Source organism: Vulpes vulpes, chromosome 10 (genome assembly GCF_048418805.1).
Source record: "Vulpes vulpes isolate BD-2025 chromosome 10, VulVul3, whole genome shotgun sequence".
Lineage (NCBI taxonomy): Eukaryota > Metazoa > Chordata > Mammalia > Carnivora > Canidae > Vulpes > Vulpes vulpes.
Genome location: NC_132789.1, coordinates 100140440 through 100161349, shown reverse-complemented (window position 1 = coordinate 100161349; position 20910 = coordinate 100140440). Strand labels below are relative to the sequence as shown.

At 36.9% G+C, this 20910-nt stretch overlaps 1 protein-coding gene across 12 annotated transcripts in view; it reads left to right on the top strand.

Moving 5' to 3' along the window:
* The window catches only part of SPOCK3 (SPARC (osteonectin), cwcv and kazal like domains proteoglycan 3), a 407001-nt gene that overhangs the window by 193291 nt on the left and 192800 nt on the right, over positions 1 to 20910 (top strand). The gene's annotated exons all lie outside the window — the stretch shown is intronic.

Here is a 20910-nt window from a genome sequence, read left to right as displayed (position 1 = left end):
TAAAGGGGAAGATTAGGATTTGGGATCAAAGTATATTTTTATGCAGGCATTCCTTTTTATTATTATAAGTTAGTTATGTGTTTATGAACATATAATCGTATACTTATGAAGAGATGTTTATATGACCTTTAAAGTACCTAACTATCCATAGATCTTTTAGTTTATATATATATATAAATATATATAAATATATATTAATACATATATTTTGCAACACTTTTGTTTATATGTTTATATGACCTTTAAAGTACCTAACTATCCATAGATCTTTTAGTTTATATAATATAAATATATATATATATATATATATATAAATACATATATTTTGCAACACTTTTTAAAAATACTTTATTTATTAGAGAAGTTTTGGGTTTGTAGCAAAATTGAGCAAAAGTGACAGAAAATTCCCATACACCCTCTGTCCCCACATATGCATAATCTCATAATCAGTCATAATCTCTCATAATCAATTACCAACCACTCCCACCAGGATGGTGCATCTGTTGTATTTGATAAACCTGCACTGTCAAATCAAAAGTCCATGGTCTATTATCCAAAGTCCATGATTTACATTAGTTTTTTTTTAAATATCAATTGCATTTAAAGACAGGTCACAGTATTTTGGATGGCAAATTAGTGTAACCCTTTTTAGAACATAGATAACACCTGAAGTTAATCATATTTCATTCATTTCTTGGACCTTCCTAATGTCACATGTATATGCAGACGTATGTGTACATGCAGATGTATAGACACAGATGTATCGATACGGACGTGCCTGCGTATATAGGCATAACCAACCTCCCAACAATGTGAGGTGCAACGGGCCACAGTTATTACCCCTATTTCCCCAGTGATGGGAGCTGAGGCCTAGACTTTACATAATCTGCTCAATTGGAAGACTTGGACGTGTTTACCCTGGCTATCGAGGTTCCAGAACGTGTTCTTTTAATTATTATATTCTAATATATTTTGATACCTGATATTTAATCATTATAAAACATGTTATATAAGTGAGGCTCTCTTCTACAGATTTTATTGATGTTAAATCATCTTATCCTATAACAACTCTCTATGCCTTTTAATAATCGCTGAGTAACTCCTGCGTGGTGTGAAATTTCCCAGCATATTTTAATCCACCTTCTTTTTTTTGCGGAACGTACAACTGTTAGATTCTCTATCCTGGCATCACCTTCAGGAGGGCATAATCCCTAGATACTTGAGAACTGCTTGTAAAGAAGAAACTTTAAATTCATTAGACTGAACATTTCGATGAGTCATGATACGTGTTCAAAATTTTATTTCGGGTGCTCTGCGTTGCAAGAACAAAAGAGCATGTTTCTCAAATATTAGAATACGACAACCCCGATAACAGTGTTAGGTACACGGCACGTCTTATCATTGCTATCATATCTCCACTCTTGTTGGAAATCCAGAGCTTGTTGGTTAAAGTGCCAGATCCTGGGCCTCGTTCCTCAAAGCCGGAGCCAGGTGGCTTTGCAGCATCCTCCGTGGCTTTCTCCTGGTGGCACATGGCAGCACATGGCAGCTTTATCACAGTAGGAGACGCAGCGGTGGAGGCACGTAGCAGAGCACGGAGGCCGGAGCTGGCCCGCCTGGCCTCACAGTCCGGCCCCACTCCGCTGGCTCTGTGAGCTTGAGCAGCTTAGTTAAATTATCTGTGCTTCACTTGTCTACAAAGTAGGGATGACAAAAATGGTACTTTCTACTGATGCCGATTCATTGGTTACGGAGTTCATACACGAGAGCGATTGTAACACTACCTGGCCTGTAGCCGGCACTGCGTGGGGCTACTTACTGCTATTTTTCTCTGTATGTTTTATGTATTTTATAATCACAGATTTCTGTTATGTCTGAGTTTTTTTTTTCCCCCTTAGGTAAATGCTTTGTCCAATTATTCCCTTGTTCTGGCAAATACTCCATTTCCAGAGGCTCTTAGCATGATGGCTTCTGGTGTGTCATTTGGAGTGACCGGCTGCCTTTGAAGTTTGTCTCCATCTCTTGGTAGCAGGATGATTTTGAACATATTAAACTCTCCAAGACTCGGTTTTCTTGTTTATAAAATAGAGATGGTAATTGTACTATCTCCCTTTGTGAAGATTAAAGACATAATTTGTGTAAAGCTCTTTGTGCAACGTAAGCACTCAATAAACATTAATTATTGAGAAATCTCTATCCAGCCTTCCCCGACACATCTCCTAGCCCAAGGTAGAATTATATTCTCCTTTATCGTTGTGCCCCTAGCACAAGAAAAACACGTATTATCTACTTGTATTGTAATAATTTGCTTATATACTTAATAGTTTCAGGTCGAGCTGTAGCTCACAGTACTTTTTTTTTTTTAAAGGTCACATCTGACATGATTATAGGAGATGAAATTTCAAGTTACTTTGTTTTTGAAGTGAAAGTAGTTATATGATTTTGCTAGCTGAGAATGGAGAGGATGGAAAAAAAACACATCATATTTATTTTGGGGGAAAATGTGAGGGACAGCTACTTCAGGGAAATAATAAGGAAGTGAACATATCCTTGCTCTCCTGGAGGTTATTAAGGTGCTATATTTTGAACAAATTTACGTCCTTTCACGGTTTCCTAGTTTATACCATTTACCACTGCCTGTATCCTTATGCCTAGAAATAGGGGCTTCAGAACAAATCGCCCAGAATGTATGAGAAGTATTCACATGTACTAAACGCCTCCTCTAATACTGTGATTTATAATGGGCTCTAGATAAGTCCTTCCCTGACTTTTCAGAAAGCTCTGAATCCCCTCGTTGGCCCAGAGGGAGCTAACTAGCTTAGCTTAACTCCGCCTTCTACTTAGCTTAACTCCACCTTGTGTCTGGAGGAAGGAAATGCCCAGGTGGGATGGAGATTTTTTTCTAGCTCTTCTTCCCATACAGACTTTGAAGTTTGCAAAGAAGATCTTAATTAATGTACTTCTGGGTATAGTTCTAAGTCTCCTGATACCTAGATTTCATCTGTGAGAACAGTGTTTGAATTATGCTGGTTAATAGAGAAGGGCAATGTGAGCCCCCACGCACAAGGAGCCCACACGATGATGACACAGGAAATAAAGCCCATTTGACTGCATACCTGGAACAACGATCATAAGGCATCCAGCCACATGTAAGCCGTTTTCTCCGCCGTCCTATTGTCCTATTCTTGCTTTATGAATGTCTGTTATGCGGGAAAGACAGTAAGAATTAGAAAATAAATACAATAAAAGGGGGATTCAAATACTGCTTAATGAAGCACAGTTTCAAAAGAAACAAGAAGACAGTGACCTTGGAAGAAAGGACAAATTGGATAATGTATGAAGAAGGTAACTTTTTAAAATTTAAATTCAATTAACATATAGTCTGTTATTAGTTTCAAAGGTATAATTTAGTGATTCATCAATCTTATATAACACCCAGTGCTCATTCCATTAAATGCCCTCCTTAAGGCCCATCACCCAGTTAGTTACCCACCACCCCCTTCCCTTCAGCAGATCCTAGTGTTTTTCCTAGAGTTAACAGTTTCTTTCTTTTTTTTTTTTTTCCCCCGAGTTAAGAGTTTCTTATGGTTTGTCTCCCTCTCTGATTTTGTTTGGTTTTATTTTTCCCTCCCTCCCCTTGTGATCATCTGTTTTGCTTCTTAAATTAAGAAGTTAGCTTTTTTTTTTTTTAAAGATTTTATGTATTTACTCCTGAGAGACACAGAGAAAGGGGCAGAGACACAGGCAGAGGGAGAAGCAGGCTCAATGCAGGGAGCCCGACGTGGGACTCGATCCTGGGTCTCCAGGATCACACCCTGGGCTGAAGGCAGGTGCTAAACCACTGAGCCACCCGGGCTGCCCAAGAAGTTAGCTTTTAAAGAGGTATTTTAGATGGAACTTAATGTCTCCTACATCAACGTGTTTAAATGCTGAAGTCTAAAATACTCTGGTTCAAAGTCCAATTACATTATTTAGATTTCTGATTTATAGAAAGAGAGATAATTACATGGGTTAAATAGATGCTTTTTATGGTAAAAGAATATCCCATGCTTTTGTCTCTAAGGAAGTTAAAACTAATTGCCTATTAAGAGAAAGGATCATTCTTGCTTTTCTAAATATAAATCTGTTCTATATTGTTATAATTTACTATTTTAAAGGAACTGAGGAAAAAAAACATTTTTATAACTAAATGTGAGAAGGTAGGAAAACATTATAGAAAGATACTATAAATCATATCAATTTTTAATATTTTCTTTATTTTTAAAATTTAAGATCTTATGAAAATAACATGTGGGTAAGAGAACAACTTCATATGATAGAAAAGGGAGCATATATTGTGTTCTTCCCTTCACTGGCCACTCAGTTTCTACTTTTGCAGAAATTTGTTCCATGCACACATTCATACAAACAGAATTATCTCCTACTGGGAGTAATTTATGCATGTTTTTGTGCTTTATTTAATTACCCTTATTTTCTATATATTTTTGATTCAGCACATAAATTTATCACACCTCTTTAAATGGCCATCAAGATACCCATGACATATATGTACCATAATTTATAACCATGTCTCATTAACAAGCGTTAAGGTTATTTCTAGTTTTTCAGCTTATACTGTTACTACAACACTCTTGAGCATGCATCTTTGCATATGTTTATGTGTATATTTTTACGATAAATTCCTAGCAGTTTAGTTCCTAAACAGAATGGAAATATATATTTAAATGTTGATAGATACTGTCAAATACCTCTAAGTAGAGTGTACCAATTTCTCTACAAGCCGTGTATCTTGATGCCTGTATGATGACACCTTTGCCAGTAAACAATACTGTTTAGATATTAGTTGCTTTGAATTATCAATATTACATCTTGTTCTTGATTTAAAATTAGTATATATAATTACATGATCATATCAATAAACACACACAAAAACAACATTTGGCAAAATCCAACACCCATTCATGATCAAACAAAACAAAACAAAAAAACTCGCAGTAAATTGGGAATGGAAGGAACTTCCTCTACTTGATAAATGAGATCTACAAAAAACCTGCAGCCGATATCATGCTTATTGGTGAGAAACTCAAAGTTTATTCAGTAAAGATCTGGTACGAGGCAAAGAAATCCTCTCTCAACAGTCTTTTTCAACATCTTATTTGTAAGTTCTGGCTAATGGAAAAAACAAGAAAAGGAAATAAAAATACACAGATTAGGAAAAAAGAAAACTGTCTCTGTGCGGTAGTGGCATGACCATCTATGAAGAAAATCTGAAAGAATGGACAAACCAACTCCTGGAACTAATAGGCAATTACAGCAAGATTGCAGGGAAAAAGGTAACATACAAAGGTTAATTTAATCCCCAAATACCAGTGATGAACACGTGGAATTTGAAATTCAAAATACAGTATCTTTTTTACAATATTAATTCTTCCAGTTCTTGGATAGGAAAAATTGATATTGTTAATATGATTGTACAACCCAAAGCCATCTAGAAATTCAGTGTAATCCCTAACAAAATTCCAATGTCATCTTTTACAGAAATAGAAAGAAAATCCTACAATTTGTATGGAGCCACAAAAGGCTCCAATGAGCTAAAGCAATCCTGAGAAAGAACAAAGCCAGAGTCATCACACTTCTTTATTGTGAAATCTACTATAGATCTGTAAAAAGTAAACATCATGATACTGACATACAAGGAAACACATAAACCAATAGAACAGAATAGAAAACCCTGCATATATGGTCAACTAATACTTGACAAGGGATCCAAGAATATGCAGTGGAGGAAGGATAGTCTCTTCAACAAATGGTGCTGGGAAAACTGGATAATCATATGCAGAAAAATGAAATTGGACCACTGTCTTACACCACTCATGAAAAATAAACTCAAAATAGAATAAAGACGTAAATATAAGATCTGATACTATAAAGTTATGGAAGAAAACTTAAGGAAGAAGTTCCTTGACATTGGCCTTGGCAATGATTTTTTGGATAGGACACGAAAAGCGCAAAAACAAAAGCAGAAATCAGTAGGTGGGACTACATCAAACTAAAAATTCTCTGTGTAGCAGATGAAACAATGAACAAAGTGAAAAGGCGACCTTAGAAATGGGGAAAAACATTTTCAAACCATATATCAGTAAGTGGTTAGTATCCAAAGATAAAAAGAACTCAGACAACTCCATAACAGCAATAACAAAAATCTGATTTTAAAATGATCAGAAGAACTGAATAGACATTTCCTTTCTTTAAAGAAGACATCCACATGGCCAACATGGACAGAAGACAATGCTCGACATCGCTTAAAATCATCCGGGAAGTTCAGATTAAAACCTCAACGAGGTATTGCCTCACAGCTGTTAGAATGGCTGTCATCAAGGAGAGATAGCAGGCGTAGGTGAAGGTATGAAGAAAAAGGGACGCTCATGCACTGTTGATGGGAATGCTGCTGGGAAGGTGCAGTTACTGTGTAGAACAGTATGGACGTTCCTCGAAAAATCAAAAAGAGACCTAGTGTAGGATGCAGCAATCAGATCTTTGGGTATACATCTAAAGGAACTGCAAACAAGGTACTGGAAAGATATCTCCACGTTTATCTCCCGTGTTTAGTGCAGCATTACTGACAATAATCAAAATATGGAAATAACCTAAGTATCTATCAACAGATAAATGGTAAAGAGGGTGTAATGTGTATGTATTTATTCAGTCAAACACGCACACAATGGAATATTTTTCAGCCATGATAGAGCAGGAAATCCTGCCATTCCTGACAGCACGGATGGACCTCGAAGACATCATGCTTACTGAGATAAAGCAGGCAGTGGAAAGCAAATATTCTACGGCATCACTTCTATGTAGAATCTAAAACGGCCACACTAGGGGAAACAGATAGGAGAACAGTGGTTGCCAGGAGCTGGGGGTTAGGGAACTGGGCAGATGCCGTTAAAGCACATAAACTTGTAACTAGAAAATAAACACATTTTGAAGAGTTAATGTACAGCAACGCGATTACGATCAACAATACTGTAGTACATCACAGTTGCTAAGAAACTAGATCTTAAATGTTCTTACCACACACAAAAAAAGGATAATGATTAATGACATGAGACAGGTGTTAGTTAAATCTAAGGTTACAGTCATATCCCCAAAAGTCACTCGGTAGACACTGACAAACTAAAGTTGGCATGAAAAAGCAAAAGACACAATTTCGAAGAAGAGCAAAGTTGGGAAACTGATGCTACCTGACATCAAGATTTAGAATAAAGCTACGGTAGTCAAGATAGCATGGTATTGGCAAAAGAATACACACATAGATAAGTGAAATTCAAAAGATTGCCCAGAAAGAGAGACCCAGATAAATGTAGTCAAGCCAAGGCAATGGAGCAAAGGTAATCTTTTCAACTGCTGGTGCTGGAATAACTGGACATCTACATGCAAAAAAAAAAAGAAAGAACGAAAGAAAAAAGAAAGAAAAGAAAAGAAAAGAAAGAAAAGAAAAGAAAAGAAAAATCTAAACACAGATCTTGCATCTGTCACAATAATTAACTCAAAACAATTCCAGACCTAAATGTAAAACACAAAACTATAAAATTCCTAGAAGACGACATAAGAAAAAAACCTAGATGACCTTGGGCATTGCCAAATTTTTATATACGACTATGAAACAAAAAGCACCGTCCAGGAAATACATAATTAATAAGCTAAACTTTAAATTTAAAAACTTCTGCTCTGTGAAAAACAATAGGAAGAGAAGTAGAAGACAAACCACAGAGCAGGAGAAAATATTTGCAAAAGACACATCTGATAAAGGGATGTTACCCAAAATATACAAAGAATTCTTAAAACTAAATAATAGCAAATCAAACAACACAATATTTTAAAATGTAGCAGAGACTGTACCAATAACGTTTTCGGAGCTGCAAATTATCTCTATTCAGACAATCGGGTAGTTTTATTACAAGATAAGGAGGTTTAATTAAGGAGTCCTCACACTGGGAAAGATGTGCTAGATATTTAAGCTGTAATAGAATGTGCCTGATTCACTTATTTTTACTATTATTCAGACCTATTATTTTTAAAGCATGTTTGATGGGCAGCTGCTGTAATGAACCTAATTATTGTTTTACGTGTTTTGTTTTTGGTAATATTATCAAATTCTTTTTTCCTGCTCTAAATACTTCCTTCTCTAGGTAATCAATTTTATTTCCCAGCAGTTTAGAAAATGTAATATTACTATCCTTAAACTGATTTCTAATGATTAATTCTGCTATGCATTCATTTAACTTTAATCATGACATTTAAAATATTAAACCCAAAGTTTCTGTTACTAAGTTTTTATTAAAGAATCCAACATTCTGGATACATTATGGCTGAACCTCCTGCTAGCAAAATGTTGGCAGAGAGACAATAGTATTTCTGGGTAATGGATATTAAAGGCCAGAGCATATAAATTTTTAAAGTTAGTAAAAAGCCTTTTTTTCATACAGCTGACTAATGTAGATAAATAATTAGGGGATTTAGTCATGTGCTGCTATGTTTCAGTGACTCATTTGCCTTTCTTTTTCTAGATTCCTGCTTTATTTTATTTATTTTAAATTTTTTAAAAATATTTTTTAATGTTGGGCTTCTCTAGTGTCAAAATATGGTACTCAGTACTTCCTATCTGTTCTCTATTCACATTGTTATTTTGAATATGGAACTTATATTCATCGATATCCACCTATTGGCAAAGCCAGCGTGCCTTACAGCAAAGGACCATGCTCCTCTTCTACATGGTGGACTCATTGCTGGGAAGCATTTTGGCATCCACATCCATCAGGGGTGTTGGTCTGTAACTCTCCTTTATGGTGGGGTCTTTGGTTGGGGGATCAAGGTCATGTCGGCCTCATAGGACAAGTTTGGAAGTGTTCCTTCCATTTCTACCCTTTGAAACAGCTTCAAGAGAATAGGTATTACTTCTTTAAATGTTTGGTAGAGTTCCCATGGGAAGCCATCTGGCCCTGGACTCTTGTTCCTTGGGAGGCTCATTTTTTTTTTCTTTTAAATATCTATCCATTCATGAGAGACACAGAGAGAGGCAGAGACACAGGCAGAGGGAGAAGCAGGCTCCATGCAGGGAACCCAACGGTGGTACTTGATCCCCAGACCCAGGATCACCCCCTGGGCCAAAAGCAGACATTCAACTGCTGAACCACCCAGGTGTTCCCTCTTGGGAGGTTTTTGATGGCTGCTTTGATTTCCTTGCTGGTTATTGCTCTGTTCGGTTTCCTATAACGTCCTGTCTTAGTTTGGGTAGTTTATAAGTTTCCATGTAAATGGTCCTCAAAAGAAAGCTGGGGTAGCAATCCTCATATCAGATAAATTAGATTTTAAACCAAAGACTCTATTTAAGACATGAAGAGGGACACTCTATCTTACTTACAGGGTCTGTCCGACAAACAGACCTAACAATTATAAATATTTATGCTTCTAATTTGAGAGCAGCCAATTATATCAACCAATTAATAACCAAAGTAAAGAGACACACAGTAATGCATTAATAGTAGGAGACTTCAGCACCCCACTCACAGCAATGGGCAGGTCCTCTAAGCAGAAGATCAACAAAGAAACAAGGGCTTTGAATGACACATTGGACCCGGTGTATTTCACAGATATCTACAAAACTTTGCATCCGATCGCAACTGAATACACATTCTTCTCAAGTGCACGTGGAACTTGCTCCAGAATAGACCACATACTGGGTCACAACTCAGGTCTCAGTTGATACCAAAAGATTGGGATCGTCCCCTGCATATTTTCAGACCACAATGCTTTGAAACTTGAACTCAATCACTAGAGGAAATTTAGAAGGAATTCAAATACTTGGAGGTTAAAGAGATTCCTGCTGAAAGATGAATGGGTCAGCCAGGAAATTAGAGAAGAATTAAAGAGATTCATGTACACTAAGGAAAGTGAAAATGCATCTGTTCAAAACCTTTGGGATACGGCAAAGGCGGTCCTAAGAGGGAAATACCTTTCAATACAAGCCCTCTCCAAAAATTAGAAAAATCTCAAACACACAAGCTAACGTTACACATAAAGAAGCTGGAGAAAGAAGAGCAAATAAAGCCTAAAACAGGCAGGAGAAGAAAAGTAATAAGGATTAGAGCAGAATTCAATGAATAGAAACAAGAAGAACAGTAGAACAGATCAATGAAAATAGGCACTGGTTCTTTGAAAGAATTAATAGGAGAGATAAGCCCCTAGCCAGACTTATTAGAAAGAACAAAGAAGAGACCCGAATTAATAAAATCATAAGTGAAAGATGAGAGATCATGACCAAGACCAAGGAAATAACAATTTTAAAAACATATTGTAAGCAACCATATGCCAACAAATTAGGCAATCTGGAAGAAATGGATGCCTTCCTGGTTTTTGCCTCTTTTGTATTCAAATAGTATATAAATTGTATTAATTTGAGCCTGCAATCCCAGTTTTTGGTTCAAAACTTAATTATTTGAAGTGGTTATATTTGAATGACAAATATAAATGACCAACACCGTTAGTAGGCACTGGGTGTCAGCAGTCACTTTCCTAGATCCCTTTCTTGTTTCAGCCTTGAGATCCCTGATACCTATGTAAGGTGTGTAACTGGAATGGCGTGGTTTTGCATATAAAGCTCTTTAGAGATGGTTTAATTCCAATCTGCATCCTAAGTATAAGGCAATGATTGTTATGATTAAGAAAATTATGATAATGATGAAAATGAGGTTGAAAGTCACACACAAAGAAAACCCAATGCCTAAATATTTATTGCTAACAGATTACTAGGAAATTTGTAGACATTTCACAGGTTACTTCTAATTTGTTAGTTGCTACCTTTATCTTTGTTTTATAGATTAAGGTGTTAAAACTCAGATTGTTTATAGGAATCGCAAAAAGCCACTGACGTATCAAGTGACAGAGTAAAGAATTGAATTCAGGCCTGTTGGACGTCCAAGCCTCCATTATTTGCTGTCTTACTTGTTGCTTATTTTTTTTTTTTTAAGATTGATTGACTGGTTGATTGATTGATGATAGACAGAGAGAGAGAGAGAGAGAGAGAGAGAGGCAGAGACACAGGAGGAGGGAGAAGCAGGCTCCATGCAGGGAGCCAGATGTGGAACTTGATCCCCGGACTCCAGGATGGCTCCCGTGGCCAAAGTCAGGCACTAAACCGTTGAGCCACCCAGGGATCCCCATACTTGTTGCTTGTTAACTGACTTGCCCAGGCTCACACAGCTCTCTGTTCATTAATATATTTAAAGCAAAAATCTGGGCCTTCTGTCTACAGATATTATTATTGAGACTTGTGTGGCTGTAGGAAGTGATGTCACTGTAGAGGGTGTCCACTCCCACCTTCTGGTGTTCATTCAGCGTGTCCTGAGTCAGACTTCATCTCTACTTCTGTAAACTGCTGTTGTAAAAGTGTCTATCTTTTTAAGTTTCATATTTTACTATTTGTTTTTATGTTCTCATTGGGTGAGCTCATTGTCTGGCTCACAAAGATAATAACAGCCATAAGATTGTGTCCCCGGGGGCGCATCCTGTGACATTCAGTTTACTAACTTATAGAGTTATTAGCTTGATAATAGTTGTGAAACACACCAGGAATAGTGTTATTATTGCTTTTATTATTATTATTATTATTATTATTATTATTATTATTATTGGCAGCTTTCATCAGTCTTTCCTGTAGGACTCTAATCCCTCTATTTGTTTTCTAGACCTTAGATCTATTTATTTCCTGTCTCTTTAATCCTTGTTCTAGTAATTATCCTTCCATATAATATCTTTAATATTTCTAAATCTAACTTAGGTATTTGATCATATAAACAGATTCGAGTTTCTATTATCTAAGAAACAAAAGCATGAAAAAGCTCCATATCCTTCCTGTTTACGGACAGTCCCCCTGCTAATTCCTACTGTGCAATTTTATGATCTTTGCAGGCAAATCTCTTAAAAGCATTTTATTTTTATTTCACTGTCTCTTGTTTCCTTATCTACTGTACATGATCATAAAAACTCCTGTAGGTCATGTAATTTTTCTATAGAGACTTTATCTCACTTCCAATTATTTCACTTACTGAACTTATAATTCTTACGCAGCTAAAGCAATGAAAGTATTTTCCGTAAAGCGTGGGTAATGTCTACGTTGCTGAATTCATTGTGTTCTTATCTTATGAGAGCTTCGCGCTCCCTGCCTGCAGTCATCATGCCTTCATCACTGGACACACATACGGAGCACATACCACGAGCCAATCGTTTGCATAGGCGCTTGGATTACAGTGTTCTAAGGACCGAGAAAACCCCTAGTTTCACCACTTCCACATTTTGGAGTGAAAGAAAGAAAATAAACACATAAAACTGCACCCAATGTGCCCTAAGATAGCGATAAATGAGGTGAGACTAGAGCCGACAAGGGAGAGACCAGGGTGGGGAAGGAGGTCTTCTCAGAACACACCATGGAAGACCCACCCGAGGAAAGCGCATCTAGGAGCCCTTGGGATAGAGGCTGGTGGTGTGGGGAGGTGAGAGGCGGTGCTCACACCATGTACGTGGGAAGCAAAACTACAGGAACCTGTGAATGGACTAGACACTTTGTTTTGAAGTGTGTGTGTAGGGAAGTAGGTTGGGGTGGTGTGTATTTCGAAAGAAAATTGTGAATCCGTGATGAATAATTACAAGTAGCCCTACGTTGGTTGCCATTACTATGTAAAATCCTAGAACAGAGCCATATAGCTTATCATATCACCAGAACACATTCCCTCACTTACCTTCTGGGGGTTACAGTCCTTTCCACTGCTCGGGTTTCCCCAGCTCAGTTGCTGGCGGTGATCACAGGCCGCGAGCCTGCTGCGTGAGGACCCATCATACATGACCCCTCCACACGAGAGCAGAACCCAGTGCTGGCGAGACGCAGATTTCTCCACCATCCACCTCGGCTGGGCTGTGAGATGCTGTGACTAGGGAATCTGTACGGTGTCTGCTCCCCCGGGGCCGACATGCCTGGTGCTATAGTTGGGGTCCCACTGGAATCACACGGAACGGGGGGAGGACGGTCACAAGAAGTGCGTGTGCGTGCATGTGCATGGGGGGGCACGTGTGCAAGGAGAATAAAACCATATTCAATATGAGCAAAAAATCACTCTGGGAGATTTGAGGAAAAAAAAAAATTTCCCCAGAATTTTAAATTGTGTCCCAGAATTTTACTTCGGTTCTGAACAAGTGAGGGTTTATAGGAATGACAGGTGCAGAAGTTCAGGAAATTTGGAAAAATTAACTTAGAAGCAAAATTATTTCATTTGCAGATTTTCCTTGTGATTCAAACCCTGTACATTTTGGCGTACTATATAGTAAAAAAGGGAAGGTATGTTAAAATTTTAGAGCCTAAGGAAAGAAAGTATAATAACAGCTTAACTTCACCCATTCCTTTTGAGTGAATGCACAAAATCAGCTCAGAAATTTTGATGTTCTAGTGTTCGCAAGATTAAAAATTTCCATTGAGAGATAAGAAGTATCTCCTTTTCCCATTTAGCTTCACCGGATACATAACTCTCACTACAAGTCTTTATATATTTTAATGTGAAAATAAAATTGTCTGTTTTTCACCTGACTCTATTATTCTCATGTTAATCTGAGTGCCCGAAAATGTGGTGCATTATGACTATTTTATGCTCACGCAGCATATTGGAACTTCAGAGCTTTGGTTTCCAAGGATTATGATTATTACAGGTGCTATTTCTATTATAAAATTTTAATATTGAGACGACATTAAGTCTTGAATGCTTTCTAAAAACAGAAAAATGAGTTTATATTGACGTATATTCTGTGAGCGGTTTTCATTCAAGGGCGTCGTGCAGTACGATGGAAGGTGCCAGCCCACCTTAATACAGTGGTTTGATGCAAATACAGGTTTCCACTGGATCCTTCATGTGTTCCAAATACTGAGTCCTGAAGATGAGAGGACTTGTGGCCACCTTGCCTGGTCACACTAGTCTAAACTATAGCAAGCTGGTGATCTTTGCAAGAATTTTATTTACTTATTTTTATTAGAGTTGACACACAGCGTCCCATCGGTTTCAGGTGTAATACACAGTAGTTTGAGACGTGTACACATTGTGCTTTGCTCACTGAGGTGCGGCCGCCACCTGTCCCCACGCCGAGCTAGAGGATCCTTGACTCATCACTTTCATGCTGCGCCTTTTCCCCCATAACTCACTCATCCCATAAACGGAAGCTGACGTCCCTTGCTCCCCTTCGTTCATTTTGCCCATCCCTCCACTTCCTGGCAACCACTAGTGTGTTCTCTGTATTTATAGATCTGATTCTGCTGTTTGTTCATTTATCTATTTAGATCATTTTTTTAAAGATTTTATTTATTTATTCATGAGAGACACACACAGAGAGAGGCAGAGACACAGGCAGAGGGAGAAACAGGCTCCAAGCAGGGAGCCCGATGTGGGACTCGATCCCAGGACCCCAGGGTCACTCCCTGAGCTGAAGGCAGACACTCAATTGCTGAGCCTCCAGGCGTCCTAGTTTTTTAGACTCCATAATGAGTAAGATCATACAGTATTTGGAGCCCTCAGGCTGACTCACTTCTCTTAGCATAGTACCTTCTAGGTCTGTCTGCGTTGTCATGGATGCCACAATCTCATCCTTTCTATGCCTGAGTAATATTCCAGCGTGTGTGCGTGTGTGTATCCCATCTTCCTTACCACTCATCTACCAACGGACACTTAACATTGCTTCCATATCTTGGCTATTATAAATAATGCCGCAGTAAGCATAGGGATGCATAGAGCTTTCTTGACACTGGTTTCCAGGTTGAATTCTCATTGTGAAGGATTTATTAGATCTTTGGTTTCAAACAACCCAAAGCTGCCCTGTGAGAAAATAGGCTGGAGCATGTCTATCAGTTGCCTCGTCTCTGGAGTGACTCAAAAAGCTAATGAATATAAATAGTAATGAAATTGTTGATTATAAAGAATATTATGCTTGTACCTTCTCTTCTGGAAGTTAAAGTGACTATTTTTTTTTAATGTAGACAATCTTCAGTCTATCTTCTGTAATCTTTATGGTCTTAGAATAGAAAAGGATCTTAAATATCTACTCTATCTTCACCCTTGGGAAATTAATTATTTTACATCATTCCTGTTCATCTAGTTTATGCTATTTTGACAATCAGAAATCTCCCCCTCATATCGAGGTCCATCCAGCTGCACCATCAATCTCGTTGATCCTTATACCAAGACTTTTTATTTATTTATTTTTATTTTATTATTATTATTTTTTTATGATAGTCACAGAGAGAGAGAGAGGCAGAGACACAGGCAGAGGGAGAAGGCAGACTCCATGCACTGGGAACCTGATGTGGGATTCGATCTGGGGTCTCCAGGATTGCGCCCTGGGCCAAAGGCCGGCGCCAAACCGCTGCGCCACCCAGGGATCCCTATACCAAGACTTTTTAAAAGGGGAGAGAGCTATACTGATACTTACGTTGAGCACAGCATGATGTATAAACTTGTTGAATCACCAATTGTACACCTGAAACTAACATAAGATTGTGTGTCAACTAATTCAAATAAAAACATAAAGAAATAAAAATTGAAGATGAAGATGTCAACAAAATAAAAAGAACTTCTCAGTATTTTGTAATGAATTTAATACAAAGTGTTTTGCACTTCCAAGTTCCATAGTGATGTTTGACCAATTTAGGAGCTGATTAAAATGCACAGCCCCAGGAGGGCCAGAAGGCTATTTATGTTGGAATTGAATTATACAATTTATCAAATTATGTGTTTGACCTTCTCTCACTTAGAATTATTTTCTATAACTTGTAGAACAGCTTATCAGAGAATGGTGAAAGCAGTTAATTTTATTCAAAAGTATTTTAGTAACCCAGTTCTCTAGTTTGCAAGATGTGGCATGGAGTGGAAAGGCTGCTTTGGGGCAATCTTTATCTGCATCTACCAAAAAGTTCTATGTCTTCTCTGTTTCGCCGTCAGTGTTTTAGATCCTCGTGTCCAGTCCTTCTCAGATTCTAATGGCTCCTGAAAAGCCATTTAAACTTATTGTTCAATCTAGTATATTATCAAAAGAAAGATGAATAAATAATTGAGAAAAATATGAGCCTAATGATAATTAAAAATAAATTTAAATGTATTTGTAGTATTAGATTTATAAGAAGTACCATTTCCTAGGTGGAAGTACAGCTGCTTCGGTTAGCTTGAATTATCCGTTTTAAACATAATTGTCTGAAGACTGATTAACATATTGCTGAAAGGGGATACTATTTCTTAGGTTTTCTGCTATTTTCCTAAGAGAAATCATCACTGCATTACAAATATGTCTGTGATGCATGGCCTTTTCTTCCTGTTGCTTTATTATAACCAAGTAAATGGGGAAATATATTTCCAACTCAGTGCATATTTATTAAGCACCTATAAATGTGTAAGGCATGGTGCTAGCTGCTGTTGGAAATCGAAATTAATAATAAAATATACTACAGTCATGGCTTCAAATAGCATTAATTTAATGGAGATATAACTGCATAATTCCACAAAGAGACAATATGTATTTAAATATAAATGTAAAGCATTTGTGAAAGAATAATTGATATATATTTTAATCTCATACAATCCTGCACTTGCTGTGTATTAGAACCGAATAATGATAATAATAAAAGTAAAAACTGGCAGAAATGGAATTAATTGTCATTAAAATAATCTCTTGTCTACTTTACTATTGTTATATTTTACTTTGTTGAGTACAGACTCATTCCATATGGAAAAAGCCCTCCTAAGAGCTAATGACTGTATTATTAGAATAGAGGTCCATTTTATGTATTTGTACAATTCTATCTTATTATTTATACTTACTGGACAATTACCAAAGGGGAAAACTTGGGAAAGAGGCGTCATCATAATATTGGGAAGAAGGTAAATAAAGAGGGGGAAATAATAAAGGTCAGTTATCTTTATCAATAATTGGCTACTATCCTGGCTCCTAGGAATGCATTATTAGAGCTCAGATATGAGTTCCCTAAATATGGGGACGCCACATTCTTAATAAAATGTCTAAAAATATATGTGGCTTAAGTTTTACATCTTACATCTCTACTTGTTTTAACTTTGTAATTCTAGTGGCTAAAATTTATAGTCCTCCTATATTGTGAATGGAAATTTAATCATAATAATTCCAAACTGCATTTTCTCCAATTTGTATAATTCAGAGCTAATGCAAAATCACTTATTTGGATGAACCTAAAAGTTGATATTTTCCTCTGTAAGGGTTATTATTTAATGTGTTTACTGTTATGTGAAACTGCAAAAAACATGGCTCTGATTTTTCTACATAAATGAGAGAAGAAAAACAAATAGCAAATCATGGAAGGACAGCTTTATATTAGTAGTAAACTGCACATTAAGGACATGGAACATCTTCCACAGCAATGAGGTCTCTGTTGACCTGATGAAATAAATACTTAGGGATGATAATGGAGGAAGGCTAAAGAAGATATCACTGCGTGTGTTTGTTCCTTTACTCATTCATTCATTTATTCTTCTAGCCATTGTTTATCATCAACAATATGCCAGCACTTCTCGGCATGACTTATACATTAGTGAATAAAAGCAATATATATTTTGCCCTTGTTGAAAGCTAAAATTTAATATGATATTTTAATATAATATTAATTGAATATGAGTAAAGAATGGGAACGTAAATACAGTACGAGATCAGTACTGTGATCAAGGTGGAATTGGTGTGATGCCCTAATAGGGTTGTCAGACTTCTTGAAGGTATGACATCAAGTCGTGGACATGAGGGTTAAATGGAGGCCATCAGGCAGGTGCAGGAAAAAGAGTGAGGCAGAGGAAAGGCCCTGAGGAAGGGCAGAATGTGACATGTTTGAAAAACTTAAGGGAAGACAGTGGGACTCTCCTGGACTAGGATGGTAGCCAGACATAGAGGAGAGAAGGAGAGATGTCAGTGTAACATTTTGAAGTCAGAAACAACAGGGCTCCCTGATGAATTGCACATGAAGAGCAAAGACAATGTAATAATCAGTGATTTCCAATTTTCTGTGTGAATTATCTGCATAGATCGCAACATCACTGTAAGCATTAGATAAGCCTAGAAAGGGAGAAGGAACGATAATCTGGCGCTGCATTTTGAATCTGTTAAATTTAAAAGGAGATGTGAATTAAGCAGTGAGTTTCACAAAGTCAGAAGTTTTTTATTCATGAGAAAGTGAGAGAGAGAGATGCAGAGACATAGGCAGAGGGAGAAGCAGGAGCCCAATGCAGGACTCGATCCCTGGATCCCAGAATCAGGACCTGAACCCAAGTCAGACGCTCAACCACTGAGACGTCCAGGCGACCCAAAGTCAGAGAAGTTTGGTGAAGAGTTAGACTTCTACGTATAAATAATAGTATAACTCACAGAAATGGTTAGGGGAGAGCCTGACGACAAAGAGGAAAAGAAAATAGACCCTGGGGAGGTCCAGTATCTAGAGACAGGCCTTGAGAAAGAGTGTGCGGAGGAGAACTGAGAAGGAGAAACTGGTGAAGTCGGAAGACAAGCAGGACTTCACGGTGAAACAGAAGGCAAGGAGACATTTTTAGAGGGAGGAAACTGTTGACTGTGTCTTTTCTCCCCAGAAGATGAGTGAGATATTTATAGAAAAGTGACTATTGAATTTGACATTTTGGGGTTGGAATTCATAGCAGAATAGATGTGGCATGCAGGAAAATAAGGACATAGAAAATATGTTCTGGGGAAAAAACTATGGGAAAATCTCATTAAAGACCAAGGGATTTTTGTACTGTTGCGTTTTGGTTATTTTCAGGGTAGGAGCTTAACCATCAGAAGACTGTTTGATATCAGTGGGGAATTCAGTAAACCAGGAGAGATTTAGTAATATTATATATTATTAATAATAACATACAAGTTTAAATATGTATTATATAATAATATATATTATATAATTATGATTATATATAATGTTACATATTATATATAAAGACATATATTATATTTTTAAACTTGTATGTTATATATATATGTGTGTGTGTGTGTTTGTGTGTGTATTTAATTTTTTAAAAAAGGTAGTGGAAAAAAAGAACTAAGACTTTTGGAGAATAAGTTTCAAGTGTCTTAACTTGAGAAACTGCCACTCCTAGTATTATACTGTGGTTTTTGGCCCAGGGTTAGTGAAAACATTCTTATAATGTACTTCATGATAGACTCAATCAGAAACCCTGGATCGATATCTGCTTCCTCTATAATGGAAGCCTTGTCCTTTGTTTTAAAAGAGTCAATGGAAGACTTTTAAGGAGATTTGTAGCAATAACTTTGAATCACGGCTAGACGCGAGTCAAAAGCTTGTGTTACTAATAGGAATGTAAAATCTTTGAGCATATGCATTTGCAGTCTCGCCACGAGAGAGAAAACTGATGTAATGCTGTACTGATTCAAATCTATTTTACATCCTTCTTCGTAAAAGAGAAGAGCTTTGGCAGCCTTCCCAACTAATGGAAGGTTTCCAGAGCAAAAGTTAGTAACTATCAGGTTCTGGCTTCACTATCAATGGAACAATCACTTAAGAAGCATTAAGTTTAAATGACTTACTCCAGAATTTTCATTCAGACTTATCTGATACCAAAACCCTCCAAATATCCTTGAAAGTGTATATGATGAAATTGAAAACGTGAGCATTCAGAATCAATCCATTGCACATAACTATGAAAGTAATAGGGGAAAAAAGCAACACTGGAATTTCTGTAATTTAAAATGATAGTCATTTTAAAGATTGGCAAAGAAAAAAAATATAATATTGTTGGGGAATGCTATGCTTATAAACTTTCACATCCTCGCTTCCCTATTTAATAATCATCATAATGAATGTTTTAAAGTATTCATGAGATTTACAACACTTCATACATTTTTGGTCTTCATCATTCTATCCATCTAAAGTTTCATAACTGAAGTTACATATGAATAACTGTGAGTTAGTTTACCTGACTCCACAAAAATAAGGCTTTTTAAAACAAATGAATCAACCCCTACCTTGTACATTTCTAGTAAATACATGATTATAAAGAGTTAAAAATCTATAATGTGAAAAAAACCCTCATATTTAATAGAAGCTTTATTTTGAGTAAAATGTCTGAAAATAACAACAATCCACATTTGAGTGCATTTAAAAAATAGAGAAGCATCATCAGATCCCTTGTATTATTGTGAAGATCAGTTGCCAAAACAACTGTTAAGAAGAATTTGGCCCGGATTTCTGCTTTGCCTCTTAGTAACTATGTGAACTTGGGCATACTGCTCAATCTTTCTGAATCTCAATCTCCTGACATAGGAAAATTGGCTAATTTTTCATAATAGCTTAAAATTTATAAGACAGATGATATAATAAGAGAATCAGGTAACCCATTTACAATATCTGGGATGCCTTGCTGGTGCATGTTAGCTTTCTAAGAAGGGCAGGTTTAGAGACAGTAAAACAAGTGGCTCAGACATTTAGTGTTTAATGGCTCAGGTGAGTTCTCAAAACTACAAGTAATAGTGCCAGCCCGTCCCTTCTGTCAATATTTATTAAGCGATTCTTTATTTCTTTTCCTTACTAGACAGTACAAGTATACACACTAGTTTTATGGATAAAAGGAAAGGAAGGCAGGAGGACGGAGTGTGTTGGTTAAATAAGAGAGACTGTCACGAGGTTAAATAGTGCGACGAGGAATAGCTGCATTAAGAAGATGATACCCTAAAGGCCATGAGAGGTTGCATCACGTGGTGTAGCTAGATCCTAATCTGAACATCAAATTTTATTTATTTATTTATTTTTTTAGAATAGCAAATTTTAAAGTAGGAATGAGTGTT